General features: G+C 40.7%; 1 non-coding gene across 1 annotated transcript; it reads right to left on the bottom strand.

Annotated features, from left to right (window-relative positions):
* Positions 1-2,226: 2,226 nt before the first annotated feature.
* On the bottom strand, positions 2,227-2,334 carry LOC136484657 (small nucleolar RNA R71). Its single transcript, XR_010766158.1, has one exon. It is a non-coding gene; the product is annotated as a small nucleolar RNA R71 (small nucleolar RNA).
* Between the last annotated feature and the right edge of the window lie 11,329 nt (positions 2,335-13,663).

Here is a 13,663-nt window from a genome sequence, read left to right as displayed (position 1 = left end):
AGCTTGGGGGAGTTTATTGATGGTATTTAACAACCATTATAAATCGCCAATATAACATGCATAAGGGCATAAATATAATCACCAACGAAGGTTTAGGGGTTTAAACTAACAAATTCCACGAGTTTTGGTGAATCTGTATTCTCTGCAGGATTTATTTAGAAAACCATCAAGGTGGACCTATATGTCAGATTTAATCGCACTTATCCATAGTGAAACAGACACCAGAAGACTCTAGAAGACTTGAGAGGACTCCGCGCCAAGGCAAAGAGGTAGAGGCTGCCAGGTGGGGTTGGCCAGCCCCACCTATATGCCGGTCGGCCCCTAGGACCCAATGTCAACCTTTGTGTTGCAATGTTGGTTCTCCACCACCTCCTAGGTTGCATCTACGCCATCATTTTAGTTGGTTTAATCCAAGGGTTCACGTTGGACGCTCCAGCCTATATATACCAGCCCCTGCCACCCCTCAGGCATAACCCCAATCATCAAGTCATTTGAGAAGACAAACACCCTGATCATCCTCAGAGCTCCATCATATTCTAGGCATAGCTAGTTAGGCTAGGTCTAGAGGGAGGCAAGCAGGCTTCGCTTGGATTCCCAATTATGTCAAGAGCGTGGTTTGGTATAATCTTTGTACCCCCTCTCTTTTGTATCTCTATTACTTTTATATGCTAGCTACAATTATTATGACAATATTAATATTCATCTTATTTATGTTCTTCGTTATAATGTTTATGGTCTACTTTGATTATATGCTTAGTATAGTTGGATTATTATCATGTTCATGCATAAGTTTGTATAACGCTCACTCTAAGGATCCATGGGTGGGTGGTCGACATTGTATAAGCGTGGTGCTTATACGTTGTTTACCTCTAGATACACCCTATATTCTGAGTCATGTGGTAGTTCGCGGATGTGACACTCCCATTGAGTCCTTTGTAGTACACTCCCTAAATATAGGTGCATGTAGGGTCCGGTTATGAAGGAAGAACAAGCTCTTTCTTATTCTTCCTTAGTAATATCCCTTATGTGTAGATATGACAATGATCTTAACAATGATTACTAGGTATAATTGCACTAATCAATATATGCTTTGACTTGTAATTAAGAATGGCATAGGAATTATTCATCTAATATTCTACCTGACCATGCTAATGCCATAGAAAGTAGTATTCTGAGTGATTTATCATTATTATTAATCAATACTTATCATATATCTTATCCTATAACTTATCCCTATTATGAGTAGAACATTTGTTATGGTTTATTTCTCTATCAATAGTATAGGTTATCAATACATGTCTGTGCCAGACCTTCCCTATGCTAAAAATATAAATAACAATACCTGAAATACTCTTGGGTGAAGTGCTATAATGGTATATTATCTGTGCGCTTATAGATTCCTTTCATATATATTCTCATCTATTCTTCCTAGTCACATAAATTAATAAAGAACTGCTTAGTATTATTCTAGTAGTAATGCTATATAGTACCAACAAGCATCTCTGGCATCATCACTAGGGATGACAACCTACTAAAGTAATGTTAGGACATATAGGTTTATAATAGGTGGCTATTAAAACAAGTGATAAGTTAATAAATACCAACAAGCATTTCTGGCGCTGTTGCCAGGGAAGGTAGCTAGGCAAAGGAAGTATTGATAAACTTATATTTCTTGATGTGATCGAGGAAATCCATTGACCTCTGCTCAAACAGGCTTACCCTTGTTTTATCTACTTGTGTATCTTATGCAGGGTAATGTATGATCAGTTTTGACCTTCTGACAAACTACGTTGAAGATCCAAAAGCATTACTTAAAAGGACTAAGGCTAAACTCAAGAAAGTTTTAGCTTTAGAGTCTGAAGACAACCAGATAAGGTGAAGCTTAATACCTGAATTTGAAGCTATGGCTAATAGGACTCTCCGTGAATTCTCTGCTCCAACTATGGCTAGCATCCATACTAGACCAACAGTCAATGTTGGAGATAATGAATTTGAGCTCAAGCTAGCCATCATCAACATGGTGCAAGCAAGCCAGTTTTGTTGAAAGGCACATGAAGATGCGAGTGCACATCCCTAACACTTCCTGGAGATTTGTAGCAGTTTCACCATCAAAGGAGTAACCCAAGATGCCATATTACTTCGCCTCTTCATATTCTCACTCTTGGGGAAGGCAAAGCAATGCTACACTGCCTTCCTAGTAAAGTTCCTTCCCATAGGCAAGACCAATGCCTTACGTGGGAGAATCTCAAGCTTTCAGCAACAACATGATGAATATGTCCCTGAGGCATGGGAACGCTTTCAAGATTACATTGCGGAATGTCCTTATCATGGGAAGGAGAATTGGCTACTCATGCATAATTTCTACCATGGGTTGACCAACAGTACCCATGAGACTATGGATGCTGCTGCTAGAGGTGCATTCCTATCACTCACCATACCAGCTGTAATAACTCTTGTGGAGAAGATGGCCTCCAACCAAGGTTGGAATGAAGAACGTGTTCAAACCTACAAGAGAGTGGAGGTATGCATTAACTCAAGGAGGTAGACATGCTATCTGCCAAGATGGACCTACTGATGAACAAGCTCGAAGATCAAGTCAATGAGAAGCAAGAAGTTATGCACATTCATGATTCTCGTATGACATGTGAAGTGTGTAGAAACATTGGGCATTCAGAGAGCAATTGTCCTAAAACCCATGAGGATATGAACTTTGTCAACAACAACTACTACTTTTGTCCTTGGCAGAATCAGGGATGGACTTAGCAATAGAGACCGAACTACCAAGGTAATTACCAAGATAACTATCAAGGTAATAATTTTAATAATTTCAATCAACCACCCTTGAGAGAATTAATTGCTGGCCAATCCAAACTTATGGAGGGATTATCTAGAAAGGTAGCTACCAATAATAAAATTCTAGAGAACAAAAATAATAGAATGGATAGCTTTGATTCTACCTTTAAGAATCAGCAAAGCATTAATAAAATGATAGAATCACAAATGGCTCAGCTGGCTGCTGCTGTTCCTCTGTCCGACAATGGTAAGATTTTGAGGCAACCGAAAGATCTAGAAACTACAAATCTTGTTGATATTCACAATGCAGCATATTACTGTATACAACCATTGATGGGAAGGTGGATAGATTATACCTTGCTAGAAAAGAAGAGCGATCTAGGAAGACCTATCATCCCTCATGTGCAAAAAACTAAGTCCTAGAGCATTCAGGCCAATCCAAGGTAAGAGGTGTGATCCCTTTGGCAACCAAGGTTGCGTTCATAGTTCCTACTTGGCAATGGTACTCTTGTAGCCATCTGTTCCCATTCTATGATGGTATATCTTTTGTCACGCATTCATTTGATTCTTCTCACCCGTGCCTCACCCTGCCTCTTCTGAATTCTTGTAGCCCACAAATTCATCCTAATGGGCCCTTAACTTTTTGTATGGGCCAGCAGTGAAATCTAGAGTCAGATTCTTCTTGACAAACTTATTATACATGGTCTTCTTCTAGGTCTGGTATTGTTTGGCCATCTTCTTGAGAGACCAACTCTTAACTAGTTCTTTTAAATTTTCATCTCCTGGTAGCTCAAAATGTGCAGTAATTTTGTTCCAAAGAATCCTCTTGTCTCTATCACTCACATAACTGATCTAAGGATCTTCCTTCTTCATTTTCCATTCATGAGCGCTGATTGGGAGCTTGTCCCTAACAAGAAACTATGTGATTTATGAATTTCTTGGCATTATGTTTTGGCAGAAGCAGTTCGTCAGTACTGGTAATGACTGCTGAGATTTTGTAGCGTCCCTCCAACTTTTTGGTCGAGCCTCGTATATTTCTGGATTTTGATGACATCGATCTAGAGGGCTACATACAAACATAAAGGTTCACTACTTAATATATATTCGAATGGAATTATGTTTAATTTCATATATAAGTGACGCTTGATTAACAATATATACCTTGCCAATATTTTCTTCCACAACATTTTCTTGCACGACATTTTCTTCCTCATCAAAATTGATCAAGTAATCATCGGCATCCTGGTTATCCTCTTTAGCAGTGCCATATTGTTTGCCAGCAATAATGTCCATCATGGCTTGATTCTGGTTATCGTCTTTCAATGGGTTAGCCATCTTAATTATAGCACAACTATATATCATAGTAAAGTCATGCATATGCAAATGGAGTCAGGCTCAAAATCATAGTTAGCGTTTTCCCAAGCTCGCCCAGGAGTTAGGGCAGGGTTTGCCTGCGCAGAGCTCAAGTTAATTTCAAAATTCCAAAATTTCAAGATCCATATTCACTAAAGTCAAGATATCAAAATTCATAAATACAATATATATCAAAATTCATTTCATCACTAAAGTCAATATATCAAAATTTGTATATCAAAATTCATGCATATATACAATATATACATCACATATCATGCAATAATCTTTTTCACTATAAATCATCTACATTTTCTATATATCACGCAATGCAATAATGCATCATCTACATTTTCCATATATTTTTTTCTACAATTTGTCTATGCCCACAATCATTTTTAATTTCCTAGCACACTACACACATCACTCACACATCGAACACCCACGTACTGCGGAGAGGACGATGGGGGCGAGGCCCGGTGATGAAGGGGATGACACGTAGGGCAACGCCAGGCGCCAGGGCATGCACTAGACGAGGACGACGATGGCAGGGCCAGCGAGGATGAGACGGGCCATGGGCTAGGGAGCAGATCGAGAGGACGTATGGACGACGACACGTGGGGGTGAGGCTAGCTGGGTGAAGGGGCCAAATGATGGGGCAATGCCGATGAAGAGGATGGCGAGCCGAGGTCAGGCGCCAGGGGCACGCGTGCGCTAGATGAGAGGATAATAGTGGTGGCTAGGACTGGTCGGCGAGAACGAGGACAACGACGATGGTGGATCTAGATCGGATCTACGTGGAGATCTGAGTAGTTTTGTCATACGATGGATGAGGATGGGAAGTAGGCCACATAGGGCGCCGCGCATGGATGGAGGCATGAGCCGGGCCACCGGCGGAGATGGCGGGGGTGCTAGGATAGAGATCAGTGCATGGGCCACGTGTGCTCATGAGGCCACGAACGACGGTGGCATGGGTACAACGACGATGCACAACTACGGGGAAGGGGGCAAGGGGCCACAGCATGACAAGGCGAGGCCTACTGGGCATAGGGATGGAGATGAGACACGGCGGCAGGTTGACTTGTTGGGTAGAGAAAATTTATAGATCGAGTGATGGAGGAGAGAAGAGGAAGCGGTATATAAAGGGTGGCGGTCCTAGTTGCAACCAACAACTGGGACTAAAGAGTCTTTAGTCCCTTTAGTCTCGGGTGGTGGCTACAACTGGGAATAATGATCTGACCTTTAGTCTCAGTTACAGCCACCACTCGAGACTATAGATATTTTTTGGTGGGCCATGAAAATGCGGCCCATTTTTAGTGCCAGATGGATCTACCACCTGTGACTAAAGGTGGCCCGTAGTTTGGTTTCCTGCCAGGATTGGGCATACTGCTGCTTTTTTATATATTTCTTTCATAAATATGCTAAGAGTTGTTAATTGGGTAGTAAATAAAATATAAGTCCAGAGATTACCAAACAAATTTTTTGGCTTGGTTTTTCTTTGATCTACACAAGAAAAATGTGTAACTTGAATTCTTTTGTTTTACCCTATGAATATTTAATATGCTATAGTTATAATTATAATTTGGTTAATGCAAAAATATAGTACTTAATTAAAATCTTTAAAATTATTGCTTTTGAATAGGAAATAAGTTTATCCATCAAATTAACGTAATAATGAGATTTTTTCCATCACACACTGTTGAAATGCACGTCACAATTATTACATAATAGGTCTAATACACACTATTAAACATCACCATCAAGCGAGAACAACAATGAACTTCTTGTTGACGTATGTCCCTCTGTTATGATCGCGCCGTAACCATGGAGTATCCTCATTATTTAGCAGGATGCTTGGGTCATTATTCACTGTGAAGGGCGTAATTTCATCATTCTTTTCATAATCTTCTAACATGTTGACTTGTCCTCAATTCCCACAATATTTCTTTTCACTGAAAGAACTATGTGGCGCTTTGGCTCATTGTCTGAGTTGTTGTTTTCCCCTTTCTTTAATTTGGTAGACATGTCCTTCACATAGAACACCTTAGTTACATCCTTGGACAAAAGGTTTGTCTCTGTATCCAAAAATGTTGAGGTTCACTGTTGTCATTCCGTACTGATAGTCCACTATTACCCCACCTCTGGTCAGCTTCATCCATTGGCACTAAAACAAAGGGACCTTAAAAGAAGGTCCATATTCAAGTTCCCATATCTTCTCTATGTGGCCATAATATGTTTTCTTATTCCCATTTGGGTCTGTGGCATCTATATGCGGACACCACTATTTTGGTTGGTGCTCCTTTTATCTTGGGCTATCATGTAAAATGTATTCTCATTTATCTCATACCCTTTGAATGTCAAGATATGCCAAGACGGTTCCCTAGACAACAAGTACAATTGCTCATCAAGAGTCTCGTCATCCATGAGATGTTTCCGCAAGCAACCACCAAAAGTTTCCATGTGCCGACGCATAATCTAGGCCTTAGGCTTCCCCAAGAAGTCAGATCATACAATGTCCTTGTGTACCACGATATACGGATCCACCGTGGAGGAGTTTTGCAGAACTGTATAGTGTTCTTTACGGAAATAATTATCATCCCTACCAATATATGCTTTCTTCTCTAGTGTTTCCTTTCCACTTAGTCTCTCCTCATGCCATGATTTAGAAACGCCAATTGGGTTAATGTTAGGAATAAAGTCAACACAAAACTCAATGACCTCCTCTATTACATAGCCCTTGGAGATGCTTCCTTCTGGCCGAGCACGGTTGTGAACATATTTCTTTAGGACTCCCATGAACCTCTCAAAGGGGAACATGTTGTGTAGGAATACAGGACCGAGAATACTAATCTCTTTGACTAGATGAACTAGGAGATACGTCATAATACTAAATAAGGATGGCGGGAACACCAACTCAAAGCTGACAAGACATTGGACCACATCATTCTATAGCTTTGCTAGATCCACTAGATTGATTGCCTTCTGAGAAATTGCATTGAGGAATCCACATAGCTTCACTGTGGCTAATCGTATATTTTCAGGTCAAATCCCTCTCAATGCAATTAGAAGCAATTACGTCATAAGCACATGGTAGTCATGAGACTTTAGGTTTAGGAATTTCTTCTCTACCACATTTATTATCCTCTTTACATTCAAGGAGAAGCTAGATGGGACCTTGATACTACTTAGGCATTCAAACATATTTTCCTTCTCTTCTTTGCTAAGAGTGTAGCTGGCAGGACTTAAGTAATAGCATCCATTATTTGCCTTCTCTGGATGTAGGTTGTCTCATTCTTTCAAACACTGTAGGTCCTGTCGTGCTTCCAATGTATCTTTATGCTTCCCATACACACCCGTGAAGCCTAGCAGGTTCACACAAAGATTCTTCGTCGAGTGCATCACATTGATAGGACTTGTTAATAGGGTAGCTCCCAAAATATAGACTTCTTATTCCACATGGGTGCATGTCCGTTAGTGTCATTCAGAACAGGTTGGCTGCCAGGTCCCTTCCCAAAGACTACATGTACATCCTTGACCATATTGAATACATCCTCACCACTACGGTTGTCAGGCTTTGTCCAATGATCTGTCTTACCTTTAAAATGCTTGCCTTTCCTTCTTAGGGGGTGATTCGAAGGAAAAAATCGATGAACTTCTGACATTTTTTCAACTATATACTTTTGGTGTCATCAAAACAGTGCGTGCAGGTATTATATCCCTTGTTTGTCCTAAAAGATTACTAGGAGCAGGCTAATCATTGATTATTATGAACAATAATGCTCATAGCTTAAAGTGTTCCTATTTGTGCTCATCCACACACATACGCCTATTCTGTTCTACAAAAGTAGAAGTTCCTCAATTAATGGCCTCAAGTACACATCATTGTCGTTGCTAGGTTGCTTCAGGCCTTGGATGAGCACTGGCATCATAATGAACTTCCGCTTCATGCACAACCAAGGAGAAAGGTTGTAGATACGTAGAGTCACAAGCTAAGTACTATGACTGCTGCTCTACTGCTCAAAAGGATTCATGGCATCTGTACTTAAAGCAAACCTTAAGTTTCTTGTGTCTTTTGCAAACTCTAGGAATTCTTTGTTGATTGCTCTCCACTAGGACCCAATAGTGGGGTGTATCAACATATCATCTACCTTATGGTCTTCTTTGTGCCATCGTAGCAACTTTGCATGTTCTTTGTTTCTAAACAAACATTTCAAGCGTGGTATTATAGGACCATACCACATCACCTTGGCAAAGATTCTCTTCCTAGGGCTTTGTCCATTCCCCTCAACAACACCTGGGTCATCTCGCCTAATCTTATACCGTTATACATGACATATTAGGCATGCATCCAAATTCTCATACTCCTTGCCACGGTAGAGGATGCAGTCATTAGGACATGCATGTATCTTCTAGATTTCTAATCCTAGAGGGCAGACAACCTATTTTGCTTCGTATGTAGTGGTGGGCAATTCATTATCCTTTGAAAGCATCTTCTTTGTTATTTTTAGTAACTCCTCAAATCTCTTATTAGATTCACCATTCTTTGTCTTCCATTATAACAATTCTAGTGTGGTACCCAACTTTTTCTGCCCCTCTTCACAATCTGTGTATAGCAATTTCTTGTGATCCTCTAGCATGCACTCAATCTTGATCTTCTCCTTTTTCACGCTCTCTATGCATCACGAATGGCCTAACCAAAATCATCAGGGGGTCATCTTCTACCGCTACCTCTTCTTCTGCTTCACCCATTCCAATATCATCAAAGGTACCATATTTAGTGAACCCATGAATAATGTTATCATCATGCCCTCTTCTTCATCTTCTTCCATTACAACCCTGCTTTCTCCGTGTTTGGTCCAACAAATATAGTTTAGCATTAAACCCAACCTAAACAGATGTTCATGAAGGGTCCTTGAGGAAGCATAATCCTTCACATTCTTATAGAGAACACATGACCAGCACATGAAACCATTTGCACGCCCTCAATGAACTCTTAGGAGCGGCGGTCAATGTTGTACATCCATTGCCGGTTCATCTGCATTACATGACCATACCAAAACCTTGAACATAATTAATTAATATCCTATATTACACGACATGCATGATTAGTTAATTAAAAGATCCAAAATATCCATCACTCACCATGATTAATTAATATCCTATATACCACAGGTGTTTCACTCGAACATTAATTTATTAGATCCTTGATACAATATAGACAATCCCAAATAGCACTAAACAAAGAAGACCTACAATGCACAATAGAATAAGGATTTTGCGACCAATTCCAACTAAAAGAGACAAATTCTTCATCAGTTCTTGATCCATGGGCCTCTTCTGCTGGTTCGCTGCCTCTTCATGCATAGGTGCACTCTCATTAGTCGCCTCAGCCGCTTGTTACACGTGGTTAACATACTCTTCCTCCCAATACCAGCCTTCACATCTAGTGCCATCCCATGAAATTAAATCAGCAAATAAAGAACTTTAATAAAAATCATCACAGAAAATGGCTACAAACCATACAAAATATGGCCAAAAGAATTCACATCGCAATCCGGACACATGTAGAAGATGTGGCCCTTGTTGGGACCCTACTTCTTCACTCTGTACTCTAGCACAGTCTTCCACTGGCACTTGCCATACGCAATGAGAGGGAGATCTGGCCTCAGTCGCTTAGGAACCTGATATGAGGTCGAGGACCCAGAAGCAGTCGCCATCTACTCTTGATATCTCTATACCCATTTTTATCAATTACCATAAATTTCTCTATTTCTAAACCATGAAATGAGCTATATATACTAGAAATGAAAGGAGGATACTAGTTTTGATGAACTACTATAAGCTTCTTTCAGCTACATATGCAAACTACCAAGTGAGTTTGAGCTCAAATGGCATATAAATAAAAAAATTCACCATTATTCCCAATCTAAAATACCATAAATGTCTCTATTTCTAAACCACGAAAATGAGTCATACTAGCAATGAAACAAGAGAGGATGAAGATGCTAACCTTTATAACCCAAGAATGGATAGAGGAATGAAGTCTTCACAAATCCCGCAAGCATGAATTCCTTCCACGAGCAAGAATAGAGAGCATGCAGAGCTCAAAATGGCTCAGAGGGAGGAAGAAGGAGAAAGTATATAGTCTGGGACCTATAGCGTCGGTTTGTGAGTTCAAACCCGGATTATAGGTCATTTTATAGTCCTAGTTGGAGCCACCAACTTGGATCAAAGGTTTAGTAACAGTTAATTAGTAGCTCTAATTGGGACTAGAGGATGACCTTTAGTCCCCGTTGGAGCCACGAACCAGGACTAGGGGTCCCCTCCTGCAAAAGTCTGTGCTAACCTGCGGCGCTAACCATTGGGCATGGGTTTTAGTCCCATTTTGTGGATTCAACCAGGACTAATGATCCCTTTAGTCCCAGGCACAAATTTAGCCGAGACTAAAGCCAAAAACTGAAAGTTCATTCTCTACTAGTGATTATAAAGTTTGACTCTTGACTCACGCGAAATGCCTTATAAACTGGATGGAAGGGAGTACCTAAATAGAACTTGTACAAAGAACTATGGATTTCACGTGTCATACAATGACCATAATCCATGTTTTACTTTTGATCCTGATGCAATGCAAAAGCATCGGGGTGTTTGAAAGGATTGTGACGCCTAAGAGGGGGGGGTGAATTAGGCAACTTAAAATTCTAACTCTAAACTATGGCCTCTTTTTCTAACCCTAGCAAAACCTATGCAAAAGATAAACTATCTAAATGTGCAACTACGGTTTTACTAGTGTGTTGCTATCTCTACCGCAAAAGGAGTAATACAATCAATGTAAATGTGGAAGCTAAAGAGTAAGGTAGAGATATGCAAACTCCCATCGACGACTCTGGTATTTTTACCGAGGTATCGAGAAGCACGCAAGCTTCCCCCTAGTCCTCGTTGGAGCCCCTCACAAGGAATCCCTCGCAAGGGCCAAGCCCTCGGTCGAATAACTCCATGGATAGCATCGGGCCTTCCCCATGCACAAGTGGGTCTCCGACATGCCTTTCGGCAACCTCCCCTGGATGCTCCTAGCCGTCTTCACTATCAAGCTTCCGGCCAAAACGCCGTGGGCCTTGTTTCCTCTGGTACACGGTGGCGGCCACACCACAAATGTGGTTGGTGTGATCTCGTAAGACTACAAGCCCTTTCGATGTACAACAATGGTGCACGCAAGTACCGAGTGGTAAGAGGTATGCAAACCTCACTAAACACTAGGCCTAAACCTAGAGCAAGCGCATAAGCGGTGGTCTAATCAACCTAAGTGCTTCGCAAAGCACCTACGCTAATCACCTAATGAAACACTAAGCACTATACAAGTGGACATCACTAAAATGGTGTATCAATACCCTTGGTATGTTTTCTTAACTCCACACTACTCAAATAGCCGGTTGGGGGTCTATTTATAAGCCCCACTGAGAAAGTAGCCGTTGGGGACGAAATCTCGCTTTTCTGCTACTGACCGGACGCTGATCACGTCCTGACCGGATGCGTCCAGTCATCCCGACCATTGAAGCCGCAAACAACTAATCGGACGTTGCCAGCGTCTGGTCACCTGCCACTAGACTCGTCCGGTCGTAGTTTCGCCGCTCTAGAACCTCTCTGTACTCGATCAGACGCTGCTACCCTATGTCTGATCGGTTTGCCGCCAGCGTCTGGTCGCTGATGATGATGCCTGTTTGCCGAGCCTCTTCATCAGCATCTGGTCTAGTGTCCAGTCGCTTCTACCAGTGTTCGGTCCAGCGTCCGGTCACCTCTGTGAGCTCGTTTCTTCGCAATCTTGCATATGGCTTGGTTCCTATCTTCGTGCTTGGACTTTGGTTGATATCTTGGGTCTTCTCTTGTGCTTCTAAGGTCTTGCTTATGGTGTTGATCATCGGATCATCACGTCGCCTTCATCCAAGTCACGTCTTGCACCCTATTGAACTACAAAACAATCGCTTGCAAATTCATTAGTCCAATTTGGTTGTATTGGTCATCAAACACCAAAATCCAAAGTAAATGGGCCTATGGTCCATTTCCTTACAATCTCCCCCTTTTTGGTGATTGATGACAACATGACCAAAACAAGCAAATAATAATTTTTTTTGAATTTAAAAACTATCTACTTGCTAGGATGCAATGCAAGGGGCAAGGTTATATGTTGCTAAAAGATACTACTAAAAGATACTACATAAAAACTTATCTTGCCCTTGCAAAATGTCCCCATGTGGCATTATGGATTTAAGCCTTGCTTCCTACAAATTCTCCCCATTACATAGGCAATCCATAATCCACTATCCTCCCTTTCTCAGACCATTACTACTTGTAAATTATTAATGCTTGCTTTTGGTCCTCTAAATTCTCCCCCTTTGGAATTAAACACCAAAAAGAAAGACATTAGTAGCACAAGGGAGGGTCAAACTTTGTGATCCTTTGTAAGTAGAGTGGAATAGGTCACAAAATTTGACTCTCACATTATATAGATTAAGCTCCCCCTAAATATATGCATACATATGATAGAAAGCAAGGCATATGCATATTTGGCAAATTATTGCTCAAGGGAATTTAGTCTATATAATGTATGGAGAAAGCATATAAATATCAAAATGAAATCAACATGAGGATATCGGTTTAGAAATACCACATGTGGAAATCAATTTGATTTCTACCACTTGCAATAGGTGGTGGATGTTTGAAGTATGATGCTTTACTCCGGGGACTCCATTTTCCTTGCAATAAGACTACTACACACATGATAAGCTTAAAAAGGTGTTAGTCTCAAAGCATCCAACTTGTAGATTAACCTCCCCCTAAATTTATGCACACAAGTGTGGGATACTTGTAGAAGTCATGCACATTGATTTGAGAATCAATAATACCACTTGAAAGATGACTTCTCATGAATGTGAGAGTCATTTTTGAAGATGATATTCGGGAGAAATTATCTACAATTTGGTCTTTGGCACATATTAGATGTACAATCAAAAGACAAGCTATGTGTCATGCTCCTAAACAATTTTAAACCATGTAGGTTTGCTCTAAGGGTTAAGAATGAAACTGAGCAAATCTACCATAAGATATGCCTAGTGTATGCATGACAAAAGATATAAGCATGCAAATGCAAACATATGCATAAAAAGTGACTAGATGCCATAAGATGCCAATTTGTAAGAATTACCACTTGAAGAAAGTACCAATTTGAAAGTAATAACATCTAGTTACCTAACATGGGAAGGGGAATTTAGGTCCATAGTATTCACTAACCCACTTGGCAATGATTTTGTCCATCATGATGCACCCCATGAAATGCACCCATACTTTGCCAAGTCTCCAAATTCCCTGAAATCCATTAGACTTCTCACTTCCCTTTTGGGATACAAACCTTCTTGGTGCTCTTCATGTTGAAAATGATTTCCTTTGGCACCCAAAAACGTTTGACCCCATTGTTGGCTTGCTTGTTCACCTTGATGGCCACCACCTTGTCATTTTTCTTCTTCTT

Source organism: Miscanthus floridulus, chromosome 9, assembly GCF_019320115.1.
Source record: "Miscanthus floridulus cultivar M001 chromosome 9, ASM1932011v1, whole genome shotgun sequence".
Taxonomy (NCBI): Eukaryota; Viridiplantae; Streptophyta; class Magnoliopsida; order Poales; family Poaceae; genus Miscanthus; species Miscanthus floridulus.
Note: the sequence above shows the minus strand (reverse complement) of the source record. Positions and strands in the feature narration are given on the sequence as shown.